General features: G+C 44.5%; 2 long non-coding RNA genes and 1 pseudogene across 3 annotated transcripts; 2 read left to right on the top strand and 1 right to left on the bottom strand.

Annotated features, from left to right (window-relative positions):
• The first annotated feature begins 229 nt into the window (after positions 1–229).
• Positions 230–2,840, top strand: LOC112899857. 2 transcript variants are annotated; one of them, XR_003230121.1, is made up of 4 exons: positions 230–550; positions 640–1,248; positions 1,325–1,632; positions 1,727–2,840. It is a non-coding gene; the product is annotated as an uncharacterized LOC112899857 (long non-coding RNA). The 2 variants fall into 2 exon arrangements; XR_003230120.1 differs by having other exon boundaries at positions 230–1,248.
• Positions 2,841–9,689: 6,849 nt separating this feature from the next.
• LOC112899858 lies at positions 9,690–10,596 on the top strand. Its single transcript, XR_003230122.1, has 2 exons — positions 9,690–10,151; positions 10,291–10,596. It is a non-coding gene; the product is annotated as an uncharacterized LOC112899858 (long non-coding RNA).
• A 1,663-nt stretch (positions 10,597–12,259) lies between these two features.
• LOC112899856 lies at positions 12,260–14,921 on the bottom strand (annotated as a pseudogene).
• Positions 14,922–19,969: the final 5,048 nt, after the last annotated feature.

The following is a 19,969-nucleotide window of genomic DNA, read 5'->3' on the forward strand; positions in this document are numbered from 1 at the left end:
GGTTGCTGCATGTACATGCATATACTAAATGACGTAAAATAATTTATTTTTTAAATTTTTGAATGACTTATTTTTAGGACGAAGAGAGTACATTGGTAATGAAAAATATGGCATATATACAAGAGATTTTGTAATTCACTAAGATCTAATTGTTCGATCTCTACCTCTCTACTACTAATAAAGCCATAGGGCCAATCGCGTCGCTCGGTTATTGGTCCGCCTCCGTCAAATACGGGTTCTCCTGCAATCAGTACCAACAAGTGGGCCTCCTGAATTGCGCCGTCTTCCACTCCCTATCCTGCTCCCCTTCATCCTCTCCGCACTTCCGTCTCACTCCAACATCGCGCTCCCCTTCAAATTGTTTTCGAGTTTGAAGCAGCTCCTCTCTGATGCCTTCTGGGCTCTCTCATGCTTATCTTTTTTTTTAGATAAGGGAGATGTTCCAGCCTCTGCATGCGCACACACTACTCTCATGCTTATCTGACGGAACTGCTAAGGTCAAAGCTGCCAGTGAATCTAGAGTGTTCCCTCGCCTCATGGCACTTGTGATGTAATTGCAATTTTCAGTAGTCAGTTTTCCTTATATCATTCTGATATGGCAGATGATTGAATTCCAAACTCCTACTATTTTTAATTTAGGCACCCTTCGGTCTCAGTGCTCATTCCAGCTCTGCGCACTGTGGGCAATATTGTAACTGGGGATGATTTGCAAACTAAGAGCTAAACTCAGTTGGCGAACCATAGTATATGCAGCTCTGCAGATTTAGGTCACATGGATAATTAGCTGACACCTTGTCTATTGCTGTTCAAGTTTATCTTGATTGGAATGGATATGCATCCTAATTCCAGCCACAGATAGGCAGTGGCACTATGGTTTCCTTTTGCACACCTGGATATACTTTTTTCTTGAAAATGTACATCTGAAGTTCCATTCAGACTGGTGTCATGAAATTTCAATGAGTGATCAAGCAAAGAAAAAAACATTGTATAAATAATTAATAGTGTGTTGACTGAGATTTAATTTCTCTGTTAATGACTGTAGTATCATTTAGTATTGCCCAATGCTTGGATCGGTTCCTGATTTTGATCAAGGTAGCTAAACTGGATCCAGGAATAGCAGATGTTCATATAACCCTTCTTTTTGGTGATTGGTGAAAATCTGGGATTGCACATGCAAAGATCTGGATATCAGATGAAAAGTATCTGTATATAGGGTCAGCAAACAATGATTGGAAATCCTTTATTCAGGTATATCTGACAAAAATGAGTTCTGTTACATTAATTTGCAGTTTAGCACTGAGAAAACAAAGTGGTACATTTGCAGTTCAGGTATATGAGCAATTGGATTAGAGTAAAAGAGAGGCGTACAGGAGGTCAATCAGCTAGCAAGGAATCCCCTTTCTGACTTGTTCACGGTAGACTATGTAGAATTTTTCCTTTTTGCATTATTCTACTTGGCAGTTATGCAAATGTTAGTGACAACGGTTGTTGCACTGAATAATAACACAATGAATATGAAGTGCGAGATTGTTCAAAATCTAGAGTGCAGTAGTGCTGGTTGGTTTTCAAGCAACTGGAAGTCTGGAACTCATTGAAATGGTACAGTACATACCTGCTGTGCTCAATGGCAATGTGGGTGATGCTGAGAGCCTGATGTTCATTTGAGTACTCATTCTAAATGTTCCGTTTGAATTTCTAAACTTTTTTTCGCTTTGTGTGGGTGCAGATCAAGCTCAGAAAGGAGCAGAAATCACTGGTGTGGACGTCCAAGACGCTGGCATGAGACCTTCAGTGAGTATTTGGTCGTGGTTCAGGAACAGAAAGAAACCGCAACAAGTTGGCCCGTTTATCCCTTTTATTGCTTTCCTTGGTAGCCTGGAATTGAACTTCATAAGAACGCATAGCTTTGTGTAGAAAGCAATTTAAGCTATTAATGAAGTTTTATCCGCACGAAAAGAAAGCTATGAATGTTGTATGATCCGAGGAAGTTATAAAAAAAATCCTTGGAAGAGCAACTCGACAGTTAGACCCTTTTGTCAGTTCAGACAAGAAAAAAGAGTCTGCCTTTTCTACCTACATGTCCAGACTGAGACTGTACCCGTCATATGAATCTTGAACAGTGGAGATGCATCCTAAGATGTTAACAGAGGCTAACTGATGAGGACATCACTCCTTTGGATACAAACAATAATCCTCCACGGAATGTTCAAGGTCCAATCACTAGAGCTCGAGCACGACAATTGAATCTAGAGGTGAGCTCGTTCCTAAACTCCTCTTCATATGATTATGAGAATAGATTGCTACCGAATAATTATATTGTGATTAGGAACCATGGAGAAGGCCAAGGAATACTTGGAGAAGGGCTTGGAGGCGTGGAGAACCAGCAAGGACATACAAGTCAAGAGGGAGGCCCAAACCAACTGACCTCGGGTCTGTTTTTGGGCTCCAAGAGCAGTCTGCGCTAAAATGGACGCCCAGGTCACATATGGACTCGGATTTGGGTGATCTTTACATGGATGGAAAGCTAAGAAGATAACCTTTCAAATGGCGCTGGTCCCAGGCCCAAATTCATCAGGAGTCAACGGGAAAATATTCCACAAGTTGATGTCCAGAATCTTTCTCAGTGTTGCGCCACTGTCTTTGGTCCTTTGGGCCGTGTATCTTGTCTTGGCCCACTAGGGTTGCGACCAGGGGGTCTTGGCCGCCCCAAACTCCTCTTATCCAGCCACAACTCCCCTCCTCTAGGGTTGGGTTTTGCTTAGTTCATTTCTGTCAAGAACAGGACGCCGTTCTTCGGTTGTGGAACCCCACTCGTGAGTTGAATCAATTGCTTTCTGTGATTTGGTTGCTTCTCCGTGCACTTGCTTGTGTTCTTCGATTCACAGGCAAGAGTAAGCCTTCTTGGCGAGGTCAATCGAGCAGCAGCTAGGTTGATAACCAGAGGATTCGTGGTGCTAAGATTGCAGGGTTCATTTCTTTGGATTTGAAGCCGGATCGGTGTGTCTCGAATCCGCCCAAATCGATAGTTATCTGAACCTTTCGGAAGATCGGGAATCCAAGTCTTATCATGTGGTAATCAGAGCAAAGGTATACCGTCAGGTTCGCATCGAATCCCTCTAGTTCGAGTATTTTTTTTTCAACCTACAGTCCACAGCCATATTGTTTTTCCCCTTCCTAGAACCTTCCGCGCCATAGCCTCTGCATTTGTTAGTTTCAGAGTTCGTAGTGTTGAATTTGTGTCCTTGTCAAAGTCTTGTTGCTGGTTGGGGTCGTGTTAGAGTCCAGTTTATGTGTTTTCCCCTCCTTTTGCATCAAACCCTAGCTGCCACCACAATTTTTTGTGCACGTTATTTCCTTTCTATCCTCCAATTTGGAGTGTATCTTAAAGCACGAATAAATTTGGTCTTTCACTTGCTGGAGCTCCAGTTTTCTGTGTTACTTCTTGTGTGCTCCTGAATCAAGGAAAAAATATCCAAAAAAAGAAACAAAGAGAAAAAAATAACAGCCCAAAAAAATTGAAAAAAAAGAGGGCAAAAGAGGAACAACATCTGCAGGAGCACATGGAGAAGAGCATAGTGAGCTGTGTTGGTGTGTGATGTCTTGTGCTTTGTTTGTGGCCCTTTTTGATCAACATATTTGTTCTCTACCTTGTTATCACAACTCTGGTACTTGGAACACTTTAGACCAGCAACAAGAACAATAACTTGGGACTATAATTCAGCATTGCTATCGGTTACTAATTTTTGTGCCACATATATATTTATCTCTATGCCTTCCCAAGCTCCACATATTCCTTCAGATCAGTACAGAAAGAGGACCCTTGCAATCTTGGTGTCACCTCCTCACAAGCATCACGAACCAGCCGCCGATTGCACCAACTCTTGTTTTGTGATTGGTAAGAACTTTTGCAAGTGCTTGTGGAGGAGCTGCCATTTTGCATGATTGAGAGGCACCACTACAGCTTGTAGTCTTTTATTAGGGATAACCTTCACTGCTTGCTGCCGTGTTGGTGTTTGTAATGGCAGGGGATGAACAGGCAAACTCTCCCAAAGATTTCAATGAGTGTGTTAGTAGAGCTCAACTTCAAGCTGCCATGGAGGGATGAATGATGCAATCAAGAAGGCTGTCACCGATGCACTAATTGATCTCAAGCTTGGTAGCAGCATAGAGAGGTTGGATAGGCGGATATCTACTTTAACCGATAAGGTTACAGAGTTAGAAAACCATCTACCAAATGAGGAAGATACGGGAGGAAACAACTCGAATGAAGATGCTGTTTTTGATGAGGATGGAAACATAGATGCTGCAGCCACCCGAACAGCGATGCTACGACATCGTCTACGTGAGAACAGGAGAGGTATGGGTGGTCATCGACATCAAGGTCACGCCCAACATGCTCCCGATGATCCTTATGCTAAGGTAAAGTTCACAATTCCATCTTTTTCGGGCCATTATGATGCTGAGGGGTATCTTGATTGGAAGATGACAGTAGAGCAGAAATTTAGTGCCCACCTTGTTCCTGAAAGACATAGAGTTCGACAAGCCTCTAGTGAGTTTAAGGATTTTGCAATCATTTGGTAGAGTGGGTTAGCTGTAGAAAATGCTTTACCGACCATATGGGAACAACTTAAGGTAGCTATGCGTGATCGTTTTGTTCCCCCTTCCTACCATAGAGACTTGCGTAAGAAATTGATGCGCTTAGAGCAAGGAGAGAAATCTGTCCAAGATTACTATGGGGAGCTCCAAAAGGGCGTGATGCGTTGTGGTGTTGTGGAGGGGCCTGAGGATTCTATTTATCATTTTTATTCGGGTCTAAGGCGTGAGATTCAGGACATTGTTGATTATAAGGAATTTAACACTATCAACCGGTTGTTTCAGTTTGCTATACTTGCAGAGAAGGAATTGCAAGGATGTGAGCAGCAAGGCAGGGGCAAGTCCACCACCTCCTACACGCCACGAACAATGACATCAACGGGGCTGAACAAGTCTGCAACTTTCCGGATGCCACCACCACCAGCTAGCAAGCGACCAGCAGCTTCGGGAGTTGCTGCAGTGCCCACACGGTCCTCCGATTTAGGTAAAAATTCTGCGCAGGTACCCGCAAAGAGTTCATCATCCATGGCATCAACGGGGCGCACCTCTGGCATCCAATGCCACCATTGCCATGGGCTTGGCCATGTGCAGAAGGACTGCCCAAGTCAGCAAGCATACATTGCTACAGAGGATGGCTACATCAGCACCTCTGACATTGAAGATGAAGAAGAGAAAGAAAATGATGATGGTGAAGAAGAGATCCTTGGCGGAGAGGATACAACGACCTATAGGAGCGCCATTGTTCAGCGGGTGCTCAACACACAAGTGCAACAGCCCGACCAGCTGCAACGCCACAATCTATTTCAGATTTTCTTCATCATCAACAACCGACGTGTGCGAGTCATTATTGATGGAGGTAGTTGCAATAATTTGGTAAGTTCTGAGTTGATCAAGAAGCTTGGCTTGACCACACGGCCACACCGACATCCATACCATATTCAGTGGCTAAATGATTTGGGAAAGGCTAAGGTAACACAAACTTGCAGAGTTTCTTTTTCCATTGGGTCATATTCAGATTCGGTTGATTGTGATGTGGTACCTATGCAAGCTTGTTCACTTTTGTTGGGTAGGCCTTGGGAACATGATAATGATGCCACACACCATGGTAGAAGTAACAAATACACCTTTGTGCATAAAGGAAAGAAATATACTTTGCTACCTTTGACCCCTGCTGAAATTGTACAAGCTGAGAAAGAGCGAGCTGCTAGTTTGAATGACACAAAATCTGAAAATCAACAAGTAGCAAAATCTACTTTTCCACATAAAAGGGATAAACCTGCACCTAATTCTAAGAATGAGGGCATTAAATTGAAGGGTGGAGTTATGCTTGCAACAAAATGTGACTTTGCTGAAATTTTTGTAGATGATGTTTGCTATGTCTTGCTTTACAAACAAGCTTTGTTTTCACTTGATGATATCTCTAGCTCGATACCTCCTGCTGTCACTAACCTTTTGCAGGAGTACGAGGATGTTTTTCCAGCTGAGGTACCACCGGGGCTGCCACCTGTGAGAGGAATAGAACATCAAATCGACTTGATTCCGGGGGCAACTTTGCCCAACCGAGCAGCCTACCGAACCAACCCCGAGGAGACTAAGGAAATTCAGTGACAAGTCCAAGAACTTTTGAACCGTGGGTATGTACGTGAGAGCCTTAGTCCTTGTGCTATTCCTATGATTTTAGTTCCGAAGAAAGATGGTACTTGGCGTATGTGTGTTGATTGTAGTGCTATCAATAATATTACAATTCGGTACCGTTATCCTATTCCTAGGCTTGATGACATGCTTGATGAGTTGTGCGGTTCTATAATTTTCACAAAGATTAATTTGCGAAGTGGCTACCACCAGATTAGAATGAAACTTGGAGATGAATGGAAAACAGCTTTTAAAACCAAATTTGGGTTGTATGAGTGGTTAGTAATGCCTTTCGGTTTGACTAATGCACCTAGCACTTTCATGCGCTTAATGAATGAGGTTTTGAGGGCTTTCATTGGATGATTTGTGGTAGTTTACTTTGATGATATCTTGATTTATAGCAAGTCTTTGGATGAACACATGGATCACCTACGTGCTGTTTTTAACGCTTTACGTGATGCTTGTTTGTTTGGTAACCTTGAGAAGTGCATCTTTTGCACGGATCGAGTCTCTTTCCTTGGCTATGTTGTTACTCCACAGGGAATTGAGGTGGATGAGTTAAAAATTGAAGCAATCAAGAGCTGGCCGGTTCCCCAAACCATCACGCAGGTGAGGAGTTTTCTTGGTCTTGCAGGATTCTACCGTCGTTTCATCAAAGATTCCAGCACCATTGCAGCCCCCTTGCATGAGTTGACAAAGAAAGGGGTGGTGTTACATTGGGGAAAGGCACATGATGAGTCCTTCAATCCTTTGAAGGGCAAGCTTACACACGCACCATTGCTGCAACTTCCGAACTTTGGTAAGACTTTTGAGCTTGAATGTGATGCTAGCGGAGTTGGCATTGGGGCTGTTTTAATGCAAGATGGTAAACCCGTTGTATACTTTAGTGAAAAACTGCATGGTCCTATTTTAAATTACTCCACGTATGATAAGAAATTGTATGCTCTTGTACGTTTTTTAGAAACGTGGCGTCATTATTTGTGGCCTAAGGAGTTTGTTATCCATTCCGATCATGAATCGCTTAAGTATCTTCGCTCTCAAAATAATCTGAACCGTCGACATGCAAAGTGGGTAGAGCTGATTGAATCTTTCCCTTATGTTATCAAACACAAGAAAGGGAAGGATAATGTGATTGCGGATGCTTTATCTAGGCGATATACCCTGTTGTCCCAACTTGATTGTCGTCTTTTTGGACTTGAATCGATAAAAGAACAATATGCACTTGATCCTGATTTTAAAGATGTGTTGCTGAATTGTAGAGAGGGACGTACATGGAACAAGTTTGTGATCAATGATGGGCTATTGTTTAGAGCTAACCGCCTATGCATTCCAGTTGGTTCCGTTCGTCACTTATTGTTACAGGAAGTGCATGGAGGAGGGCTGATGGGACATTTTGGTGCTAAGAAGACGGAGGATGTTTTAGCCTCACATTTCTTTTGGCCAAAGATGAGAAGAGATATTGAGTGATTCGTGGCGCGTTGCACCACATGTCAAAAAGCTAAGTCACGCTTGAATCCGCATGGTTTATACATGCCTCTTCCCGTTCCTTCTATTCCTTGGACAGAAATTTCAATGGACTTTGTTTTGGGATTGCCTCGAACTAAGAGGGGGAGGGATAGCATCTTTGTGGTGGTGGATCATTTTTCTAAGATGGCACACTTCATACCATGTCATAAGAGTGATGATGCTGTTCATATTGCTGACCTCTTTTTCAAAGAGATTGTTCATTTGCATGGTATGCCTTCAACTATTGTTTCAGATCGCGATGCTAAATTCTTGAGTCACTTTTGGCGCACTCTGTGGAACAAGTTGGGGACAAAGCTGCTGTTCTCTACAACATGTCACCCACAAACCGATGGACAAACAGAGGTGGTGAACCGCACCTTGGGCACCATGTTGAGGGCTGTTTTGAAGAAAAATTTGAAGGTGTGGGAAGAATGTTTGCCTCTAGTGGAGTTTGCATACAATCGGGCAACACATTCTACCACCAAGGTAAGTCCTTTTCAGGTAGTGTATGGTTTCAACCCCCTTACTCCAATTGATATATTGCCTTTACCTGCTAGTGAGAGGATTCATAGTGATGCCAAGAAACGTGATGAATTTATTTTGCAAATGCATGAGACAACTAAGCACAACATTGAGAAGATGAACGAAAAGTATAGAATTACTAGTAGTAAAGGTAAACAAGAAATTAAACTTCAACCAGGAGATTTAGTTTGGTTACACCTTAAAAAGGATAGATTTCCAGAATTGAGAAAGTCTAAGTTGATGCCCAGGGCAGATGGTCCTTTCAAAATAATTGAGAAAATAAATGATAATGCATATAAGCTTGAGTTGCCTCCCGAATTTGGGGTTAGTCCCACCTTTAATATTTCAGATTTAAAGCCATACTTGGGAGAAGAAGATGAGCTTGAGTCGAGGATGACTCCAATTCAAGAGGGAGAGGATGATGAGAACATCACTCCTTGGATACAAACAACAATCCTCCACGGAATGTTCAAGGTCCAATCACTAGAGCTCGAGCACGACAATTGAATCTAGAGGTGAGCTCGTTCCTAAACTCCTCTTCAAATGATTATGAGAATAGATTGCTACCGAATGATTATATTGTGATTAGGAACCATGGAGAAGGCCAAAGAATACTTGGAGAAGGGCTTGGAGGCGTGGAGGACCAGCAAGGACATACAAGTCAAGAGGGAGGCCCAAACCAACTGACCTCGGGTCTGTTTTTCGGCTCCAGGAGCAGTCTGCGCTAAAATGGACGCCCAGGTCACATATGGACTCAGATTTGGGTGATCTTTAGATGGATGGAAAGCTAAGAAGATAACCTTTCAAATGGCGCTGGTCCCAGGCCCAAATTCATCAGGAGTTGACGGGAAAATATTCCACAAGTTGGTGTCCAGAATCTGTCTCAGTGTTGCGCCACTGTCTTTGGTCCTTTGGGCCGTGTATCTTGTCTTGGCCCACTAGGGTTGCGACCAGAGGGTCTTGGCCGCCCCAAACTCCTCTTATCCAGCCGCCACCCCCCTTCTCTAGGGTTGGGTTTTGCTTAGTTCATTTCTATCAAGAATAGGACGCCGTTCTTCGGTTGTGGAACCCCACTCGTGAGTTGAATCAATTGCTTTCTGTGATTTGGTTGCTTCTCCATGCACTTGCTTGTGTTCTTCGATTCGCAGGTAAGAGTAAGCCTTCTTGGCGAGGTCAATCGAGCAGCAGCTAGGTTGATAACCAGAGGATTTGTGGTGCTAAGATTGCAGGGTTCATTTATTTGGATATTTATTTGGATTTGAAGTCCGATCGGTGTGTCTCGAATCCGTCCAAATCGATAGTTATCTGAACCTTTCGGAAGATCGGGAATCCAAATCTTATCACTAACCGTGTCAGATAAGGCAAAAGCATCTCACCTCACATATTCAGGGGCCATATAGTAACTTTCATCATATTCCCCTTGGCCGCATCCTATATTCCCCTTCCATCCAGAAGACATGCTTGACCACATGCTCATCTCCTACCTCTAACTAACCGTGTCAGATAAGGACGAGGACGAAGCATAACGATGAAGCAGCTCCTACATCTAGCACTGCTAGCTCGTGCATCTCTATAGCCACCGCCGCGCCACGCTAGGCCATGCGCCGTGGAGCTGCTGACTGTTGTTGCCGCCCAGCAATAGGACCTGATTGGTTGCCGCCAGCGAGCGACGCACCCGTTCTGTTGCAGTGGAGCACAGCATGTTGGCCTGTAGTCCGGGAGTGATGGACTTCTACACGTCGTAGTCTGTGTCCATGGCCCCCTGCGAGGGGCCTGCAGCCTGCTGGAGTGCAAGGTTGGTGGCGGCGCGGTGACACCGATGGAGGAGAGGCAGAGCATGAATTCTCTCTCACGCATCTAGCTAGCATTCTCATCTCAGTTGCCAGTGAGGCAAAGAAGTACATTTCTATTCTTGGATTTGATTTGTTTTGGATTTGAATTTGGTGTGGTACAATAGCTGAAAATCAATTTGGACAGAAACTTTTTTTCTAGACAGCTAAAAATGAATCTGCCAAAATCTTCCCGCTTGTCTTGCAGGTACAAGTCTGGCAAAAGGATGTCTAAACTAGAAGTCTAGATAAGATATTTCTTTTCCTGGGTTTTCCCCTTTTTCTGATGGTTACCACCCCCTTGTTTTCCCTTCATCCATACTCTAGGCTACAGTAGCAATCTGGAATAGATCGAGATTCTGAAAATCATGAGAAACTTTTACTTCTTATTCTTCTCTTTTTTTGTCTCCTATTCAAAAGTCTAGGAATAGGTCTAGCTCATGTATAGGATTAAATAACAAGCAAATGTGTGAAAATGTTTTACTAAAGTAATAGGTTGTTTTTTGTCCGATTATATGCTGTCAGATCGTGCTGATTCTTTTTCTTTTTGGTCTTGATTTTTGTTTGATTCATTCATATATTTTTCCTTTTGGATTGGAAATTTCGCACAAATGGAAGTGGAGCAATATGATTTGTTATCTTAAATACGTTCTACACTTTCTGACAAATTTTGTTTGGGATTTTTCTAAATTGATGTCTGGATTCGTTATTTCTTGCAATGTGTTGCCATGGCTAAAAGGAAGCTTTCAATCACTTTATGTTGATGTTGTTTTAGCTTGAAACATTATTTTTCAGCTGCATCCAAATTACATTGGAGTGAGGAATCACCTATGGGTTTAACTTACTATAGAAATAATATTTATTTGCTAATTTGGATGGAACGTATTGTCATGGATGTTGGAGATAAGAGAGAGAACATGAGATGGAGATGAACTAGCAACTCCCCTATGCATTCTCTCCGTGAACGGATGCTAACGACACTAGGGGTGGTCACCTGCCGCCGACCCGCTGTATGCACCAATTGTTTTCCGAAAATCAAATCCTAGGTTTCAATAAATTGCACATACAACTCTTAAACTTGACCTAGAATTTTGTACATTAGCATGTTATTATTTTTATCAAATGCATTATTTTTTGGATATTCAGCAAGTAGTATCTTAAACTTTTGGAACAAGATCCATATACTTATATCTTTTGCAAACCTAGCCATGCTCTTCTCTTGTTGCTTTAGGTCTCTCCATTGCCTAGGTCATGATGCATTTTGACCGGGAACCCACGGACATAGACCTAGTAAAGATAATATTTGTTCAGCAACCTCATGTTTATTTCCTGGTTCCACCACTGACTAAGAAGAGGCACCAAACAAACTATAATTGCTCCTCACCATTAAATGCATGATGGGTCCAGGCAAAAAGAAGCTAACCGGACCCGTAAGTTTACTTCGGCAAATTTTGGGGGCAATTAGGTGTCGTAGAGTTCACTTATCGAGATATGTGATAAACAACGAGATAGTTTCACTAGCGAGTAAGGAATCACACCGGGAGTGCTTCAATACACTGCTTCATAACGGTTCATCATAGATGGCTACTAACCCCTCATCCTAGACGGATTAGCTAACATTTGAGATTGAGGGTCTATGATGATCCGTCGGATTTCTCATGGCAAAAAGAACAGTCTGCAACAGTATGTCATGATATCAAGATCATTGACGTGTGTTGCCAATCATCGTCTCTTACTCATCATTATGATATAGGAGTATAGTATATCTGGGGCCAAGCAGGCACAGGAAATTGCTAACAATGACTTACGGATGTACATACTTTGCAAGATTACCATCCTAACCACAATATTCTTGATGCCCTCTTTGATCAGTGAATCTGCATTGGAGTAGTAAAATTTCTCCTTTGTCCAAACAAGCTTCAGATATAATTATGGTCCCAACGAGAAGAAAGAGAGCAATTCATCGCCATTTTTTTTTATAAAAAGCCACTCCCCTCACCCATTAGAACAAGGTTCAACAGCTCACATGTATTCCTTTACTCTATGGTAAACAAAAATCATTTCATCCTCCAGCAAACAGTGTGCAATTAATTTGCGTTTCACCAATCCAGTACATAGGGAAAGAATGCGTCCAAAGAGAGGGAACATGGATCAATAATAGCGCAACGAAGAGGACATGATGGCCAATCACGCAAATAATCACCTGACAAGATTGTTTTATACACTCATTATTGTTTTTATGCTTACAGAAGCACAGTACCGGACCCACACATGTTATAGCACCGGAGATGATAGGATAGCTAGGTAAAGAAGCAGCTAGTGTGATGGCTGTACCGGGATAAGGAGGATCTTCTCCTTCCGGTGCACCGTCACCCCAAATGACTCTGTCATGTCTACATTCATGGATCCAGCAGGTAGCTTCCAGTCGAAGCGGTACATGAGGTTTGCCAGCATGATCTCTATGGTGGAAATTGCAAAGTTCATACCTGGACACATCCTTCGCCCAATTCCAAACGGCAAGAACAAGAAGTCATTTCCATTATAGTCAGCAGTGGCAGTGCTGCTACCTTCCATAAATCTCTCAGGCACAAACTCATCTGCCCTTTCCCAGGAGCTAGCATCCCGGCTAATAGCCCAACCATTAATGAGGACGCGTGTGCCTGCGGGGATTGTGTATCCCTCTGTATCACAGTCGGCCAAGCAAAGATGAGGCACCAAAAGCACAAGGGGTGGGTGTAGCCGGAGCGTCTCTTTGATCATCTTCTGTAACCATGTGGTTTCCACTTGGCACCGTCCTCCTCACCTCAGCTTGTAGCTTTGTCATGAGCCACGGTTTCTGTATCAGCTTAGCCATTGCGAAATCCAGCACTATGGATGATGTGTCCGTGCCAGCTTGAAACATATCCTTCATATACATGAGGATCAGTAGCATCAGGTATACCTTGTATATAATAGGCATTATAATCTTTCATGGATTTTAAATAAACCCTGGATATACTGAATAGATTATAGAATGTATCGAGATGATTTACGGGCATACCACTAATATTGCTTTAATATTGTCTCTGGTGAGTCCATATTCTTGTTCAACTGAGAGCAAAACGTCGATGTAGTCGCTGATCTTGCCATCACCGTGATTCACTAATGACTTGCTAACATGGCCAGCGATGAGCGTATCAAGAAAGTTGCCCCATCTCTTGATCACCTTCTCTGCTTTGGCACAGACCACCCTCCGCACCACGCCCAGCCTCGCCATGCTTGGGAAGTAATCTTCCAGGTTGAACCCTCCTAGGAGCTTGGAGTTTGCATCGGTCAGCTCGCGGAACAGCTTGTTCCGGCCTTCCTCCTTGAATAGCTTGCCCGACACGATGGTGCACATGATATCATTGGTGAAGAAGGGTAATAGCCCACTCAAGTCGACAGCCTTACCTATGGTAGATGTCTCTCCAATTTTTTCCATGACCAGCCGCACCTGCCAATTGATGATCATTATATACCATTCAGTATTTCAGTCTCATTAGTTAAAATTCAGATTCTCTTAAATTTAAGCGAATTCCAATTACACCACTAGGAAACAAAAATTGCTGATATTGATCAGAAAATCCAGTTATAACATGAATTTTCTGTGATGAATAATATAAGTGGAATGCCTTCAAAAGAACCAAGAAAAAGCCTATGGACCAGTGGTTAGCCTCTTGCTTTGCACGGAGGACAATCCTTGGGTTGAAATCTTGCCTCAAACTCGCAACATGACTCTTGGCTGAATAGAGATTATGTAGCCGGTAGGCTCGAGAGGTTGTTTTGTGTGCTTTCAGAAACTGTGCAAATTTAAAATTCATTCAAACTGTTCGACTGGATTTTGTTAACAAAGGTTTGTAATTCACAAATTCTTGATATTCTTCTGACAAAAAATAATGAATAAAATTTTTAAATCTTGATCATGACTACTACAAATACTGACTAAAAACAATATTATATCCAACAAATTTAACATTTAAGGCATGACATCATTTTTTCTGAAGGTGTAGATAGAGTTCTGTTGTTTCTATGTCTAGAGATTCAGGCTAATTCCTATCTTGTCAAGCTTATCAAAAACCCTTTTTTTAGTTATATAAGCTTCGGATTGTGCATTACCTAAAGGTACGGGTTGTACTTTTGATATATGTCCAGAGATCCGGGCCTATTACTATTAGTATGGAAATTTATGGGGAAAATAACAATTTAGATTATGGCCCACAATGTAGAGTTGTAAATTAAGTGGTACCTCGTGCTCACGGATGAAGCGGTAGCTGCGGACCTTCTTCACCGTGAGAAGCTGCGTGGTGACGATCTTCCTGATATTGCGCCAGTGCTCGCCGTAGGGCGAGAAGGCGATGTCCGACGAGCCGTAGAAGAGGATGTCCGTGACGGCGGAGCCCGGCCAGGACGCGAAGACGTGGTCGTGCGTGCGCAGGACGGCCTGCGCGGCGCGAGGGGACGACACGACGAGTGTCGGGACTGAGCCGAGGCGGAGCAGCATGAGGCCGTCGCGGCCGTGCTTGGCGGCCAGGTCCCGGAGCGAGACGTGGGGGAGGGAGCCCACCAGGTGGAGGTGCCCGATGACGGGGAACCTGCTGGGAGGCGACGGGAGCTCCGCGAGCAGCTTCTCGCGAGGCGTTGCTGGTTTGGCCGTGGTCGCGAAGCGCGCGAGCAGGAGGAGGAGAGGGCAGATCACCAAGAGCGGCACGACGAGCGGCGGCACTTGCGAAGACGATGCCGTGCCCGGTTGCTCATGGAGGCCACTCTGCGCTAGCGCTTGAGCCATGACTGATGCCACTGCACGGCTCGTGAAACTAACGGGCCGGCTTCCACGCTGCTTTATTGCTGAAGATCTAGCACGTCCGGTCCATATGTACCGTGTCCTTATGTGGTCAGAGCTCTGTTGAGAGAGCGGGCCAGGTGACAATGACATGCATCCAGCTGTAGTGTAAAGAAAGCGGGATGGGCACTACTGTGGGTGGATATGATTAGCAATCGATCACTGTAGTGTAGTGTGACCAACAGCATATCACATGGCTTTGGATTTCTTAGTCCCGATCGGTAATGTGTCGTGGTGCGTGGTGCCGTGAAGGGAACCGAGACAGGGACAAGCGCCAGAGTCAGCCATGCGGAGCTAGGCGAAGCACGAGGATCGCGCGGTGATGATGAGGGGCCAAAATTAAGTGATCTCCGCAGGCAATTAGCCAACAGGTCCATTGTCAAACATGACCACATGCATGCTTTCGCAAAACATATATATGAACTGGTGGAGAAGTACGTGGCACCGGCATGTAATTTAAAAATCTAATAAATAAGAACTTTGTATTTATTAAAATTAAGTGAATAATAATTTTATATTTATTGAGAAGACAAATTCTAATTAATAATGTACAATTTAGCATTGTCAAACACTTAACCCAGACTACAATTATTTTTATTTAATAATTTAGCACATGATTCATAAAATCTAGGAAACAAAATTTATATTCGTATATAGAAAAACCTTGGGCCTCGTGTATGACGGGGATAACATAGGAACTTTGTAGGATTGAATTACTAAAAAGGAATACTCATGGTCCACATATGTCGTCCATGTACGCTAACATATACATCAAACGTTTTTACTATTGATTATGCAATAATTATTCAGGCAGTAATTATGATGCTAATTGAGTTTCCATACTTGTAGATCCATTATAATAGACATCGGCTGAAAGAGTAATCAGAAATTATAAAGAACAAATATTCCATGCAAGCCCGAAGAATCCGGAAGTTGATGCCATACATACCTGCATCAATCAAATATGAAGCAACAATAATTTTGTACCCTTACCATTTTGGGTCCTGGCTCTTCGTAATAGGACACAAAATAAGTCCTATTAATACCCTCTGACACTGAACCATCCATTTCACTAAATTATCTCATTGTTATTTCTTTCGTAAAATATAGGCAGAACCAAGCAAATAGAAGCTCTTTTTACAACTCTCAACCAATTACCAATTAAAAACATAGAAATTCAGTTACAAGGTCGGTTATCTCATTTTACACCAGAAGACTGTACCATTTGGTTCTTGAATTTCCTAGCAAAATGAATAGAAATAGATAAATCAGGTTGAGGTGCACATTGCCATGACACACCATCCCAAAAAAGGATAAAAGCTTATGTGATGTGTCATCGATCTTGTGCAAATGGTCAGTTCACAAATGCGATCTTGCCAGCACCTCTTGGGTCCACTACCAGCAGATTAGTGATCTCAAGCAAGATATAATCCCCAGCTTTTGTGCCGCCAGCTCGCTCAATGATATTCCCAGGCTTATACCTGCTCATAGACTGAGTTTCTAACAACAACAATAGAGTGAACTTTCTTAGGGACTTATAGTGCATCGCAACACTGTTCCAGTAATTAAATTTGGTGGTTTAGTTGACAAGCCCAGAAATCTCAACAAGTCGTGGTTGGTTGATAAATAGATACAATTCATCCTCGACAGGTTATTTAACTCTGTATAGCAGCAAGTTGACATAATCCATCCATCATGATGAACTCATCCATCTGTCCAAATAGGGAGAAAAGGGGAAATGTAGTACCTTTGCCTTGGGCGCGTCGGTGACACTAACAAATTCATTCAGTTGATGATGTTGTTAGATAACTAGGCAATTTTTGGTATATTTTAATTCCAAATATTACTAGCAATTTTATGGCATAAATGAGTGATAATGTGTGAATAAGATATGTGCATGTGTTCATGTTATTCTTACTAATAATAAGTATGAATAAAAAGTTAAACCAGAATAGGTTTAGAGTGTACCCCAAGGCGGGACCAGTGCTGGAGGCACCGGTTGCGCCGTTACCAGCTGGAATAGACATGCTATTCGACTACCCTTGCCTGAAGTAGCCGAACGATGTCGATGCAGGAAGAGGTTCGCAGTGCAGTCCCACGAACGGTCACTAGGAAGCAGACGAAGTAGTCATTCGTTCACGCCGGGAAGTAGACGAAGTAGTCGATCAGGGAGCGAGCAGTCGCATCAAGACGCTCCCCAAAAACCTGATTGCCCGCGTCCCGTGTAGGACCTTCAGCGAGCAGAGGTTCCGGAGGCCTGCTCTCGCTAGAGCTGTGCGCGCAGCACTAGCGATGGGAATGGCAGAAAGCAGCAGAGGGAGAAGGGAGAGGTCTCCTAAGCAGGAGTACCTGGATCAAGTGCTGAATTGTGTGTATAGATGCGAGGAGGAAGGGGTGGTTTATATAGGCGTGGAGGTGCCTCAGGTTCAACGAACCTGGACGTTGTAAAGAGCTTTGATGAGCGGCAGTTAATGAGGTTCAACGAACCTGGACGTCGTAAAGAGCTTTGATGAGCGGCAGTTACTGGTGTGATTCTCCAGTCATTACTGTCAATATTTATTCTCTGTTTTAATGCTCTTAACGGCAAAATGTTCTTCTCATCTCAGCACATCACGTCGCACCGCACCGCACCTGCACATCACGTCCGGCCGCGCACGCACACTGCACCGCCCGGCCGGCCGCGCCGCGCCTCGCCCACGCCAACGCCCACGGCCTCGGCCCGGCTCAGCGAGGCGAGCAAGCGCGCGCGCGTGGTTCACCGACCTCCTCTTACCGGCTTCACAAGTGGTATACACAAAGTCCACACTTTAAGCCGGTTGAGATCCTCCTCAAATCCCGGTACGGAATTAAGCAATTGATTTCCTAGCATTTAATAGTGGGCTTTAAATTCTTTTATTGTATTGATTAGAATAAATGGACCAAGCCCATAATTCCAACAGATGTCCAGCGTATGATAGCCATGTGGTGATACATCTGAAAAGCAATGATCTAAAAAGAAAATGATAAAACAACTGATCAAAGAAAGTTTCCCTAAAAAAACTGATCAAAGAAAGTAGTGTCAGACCCAGAGCCACGGGACTGGGTACATAACGTAGTTTAAAGAGATCTAAGAGATTAAGTCCATCTCATCTCTTATTCATCTTGTTTATCTCTTATTTATTCCATTTAAATAGGAGATAAGGCTAACCGATACAGGAGGAATCTACTCGAGATATGTTCTGGTACGATTCCTCAGCCGGTGTTGGTTAGTATCTTTGTAACCCTGGCCTCTCGGATATATAAGGGAGGACAGGGACCCCACTCAAAACAGACGATCTCCAGATCATTCTACACCAAAGGAATACAAACCACCATACAGGACGTAGGGTATTACGCACCTTGCGGCCCGAACCTGTCTAAATCTTGTGTTCCTTGCACCTTCGAGTTCCTGATCTCGGCGTCTCCTCACCCAAAACTTACCACCTTGGGTATATCCCTCGGTGGGTAGCCGGTTAAACATAGACAGCTAACGTGCCAGGTAGGGGAGCGCGTCGAAGATCCACCGGCAAGCTCGATGGCATCTTTCAAATTCACCAAGTCAGTTCCCTCTCAGGGTACGACATTTGTTTTTGGCTCGTGGGTCTGCATCGCAGATGGTGTGGGCGATTTTCGACGGTTCCTTGTTGACATGAAGCCAAAGACTTTCGCTGCGGATCCCCGCAGCAGCCTTGACAAGTTCGTCGACGGGCTCGACAACTTGTCGATCCATGCTTCTGCAACAAAGATCAAGGCGGAGACTGCTCCAGGCTCGACTTCATCTAGTGTTGCAGCAATTTCTCTTGGGTTGGATTCGTTCCAATCTAAGAATTCGCGTAACCAATCTCAACCCAGTTCACGCGATGTGGCCACTGATCGTCAGGGGGCCAACATCTCTAGGTCTCTCTACACGCTAGAGAGGGACCTGGACTCTTTGCTCCAAGCTAGAAGGCCTGAAGCCACCGCACGTCGGGGGGCTTCGGGTTGCTTTGGCGCCAGTGATCTGATGATCACCTCCATGCCGGATGGGCACATTGTCCATTGGAGGGGCATGGCGTCCTCCGATCTACTCGAGGTTGAGGGTTGACTTGTGGCCCATCTCGAGCCTTTGCCTTTCCAGGAAGGTAGGCCGTTGGCTACCGTGGCGGAGGAGTCGACAGAACTAGTCGACACGGGCTCCGATGAGCTCGCCTCCTGCCAGGTGCTAATGGCAGAAGAAGGCGAGGACGATGGAAATCTTCCCATCGTTGATTTTGAAGCGGTCTCCGAAGATGAGATCATAGCCAACGCCGGCGATGAGAACGACGCCGATCGTGAGGCGCGAAGGGCCAGGAACAGGGCCCGCACAATCCAGCGAAAGAGGGCCAACGAGCGTAGGCAATCTATGCATCGCGAGCTTGACCCTGAGTTTGCCGCCGTAAGTGAACGGGGTTTCAGGACTCCGGTGGCCAACATTGCCAGGGTGACAGCCATTCTTGAGCGCAGCCGTGATCCGGACGTGCATCAAGCACTTCTTTACACACAGAGGGCCTGGATCCAGCTGGATCAGCACAACTCGGCGTCTACCATTAGGGAGGAGCACGTGGGAGAGAGCCGGAGCCAGGCTCACAGCCGAACGGCTAGCGGTCACCCTCGACATCAACACAGCCACAACAATGACAACGCTCACGGGAGCCAGGCCCCTGGCGGGAGGCAGCAGCCACCTCCAGGGGGTAACCCGCGACAGGTAAATCATCGGCTCCCTACAGTGGACCTGCGCCAGCATATTAATGAAGGCCGTGATGCGCGGACTGTGATCTCCTCCAGGCGCAAGGTCTGCGAAGAAGTCGAAACCGAAGGTACTGACTGTAGCGACCGATTTCCAGCTTTCTCTACACGTTTCAGCAGCTACAAGTACCCAGAGGGCTTCAAGTCGATCGGCATCACCAAGTACGATGGCAAGCAAGCTCCTCAGCAGTGGCTCCGTTGCTATTCCACGGCCATTGAGGTCGCAGGGGGTTCCAACATCACCAAA

Source organism: Panicum hallii, chromosome 7 (genome assembly GCF_002211085.1).
Source record: "Panicum hallii strain FIL2 chromosome 7, PHallii_v3.1, whole genome shotgun sequence".
NCBI classification, from domain to species: domain Eukaryota; kingdom Viridiplantae; phylum Streptophyta; class Magnoliopsida; order Poales; family Poaceae; genus Panicum; species Panicum hallii.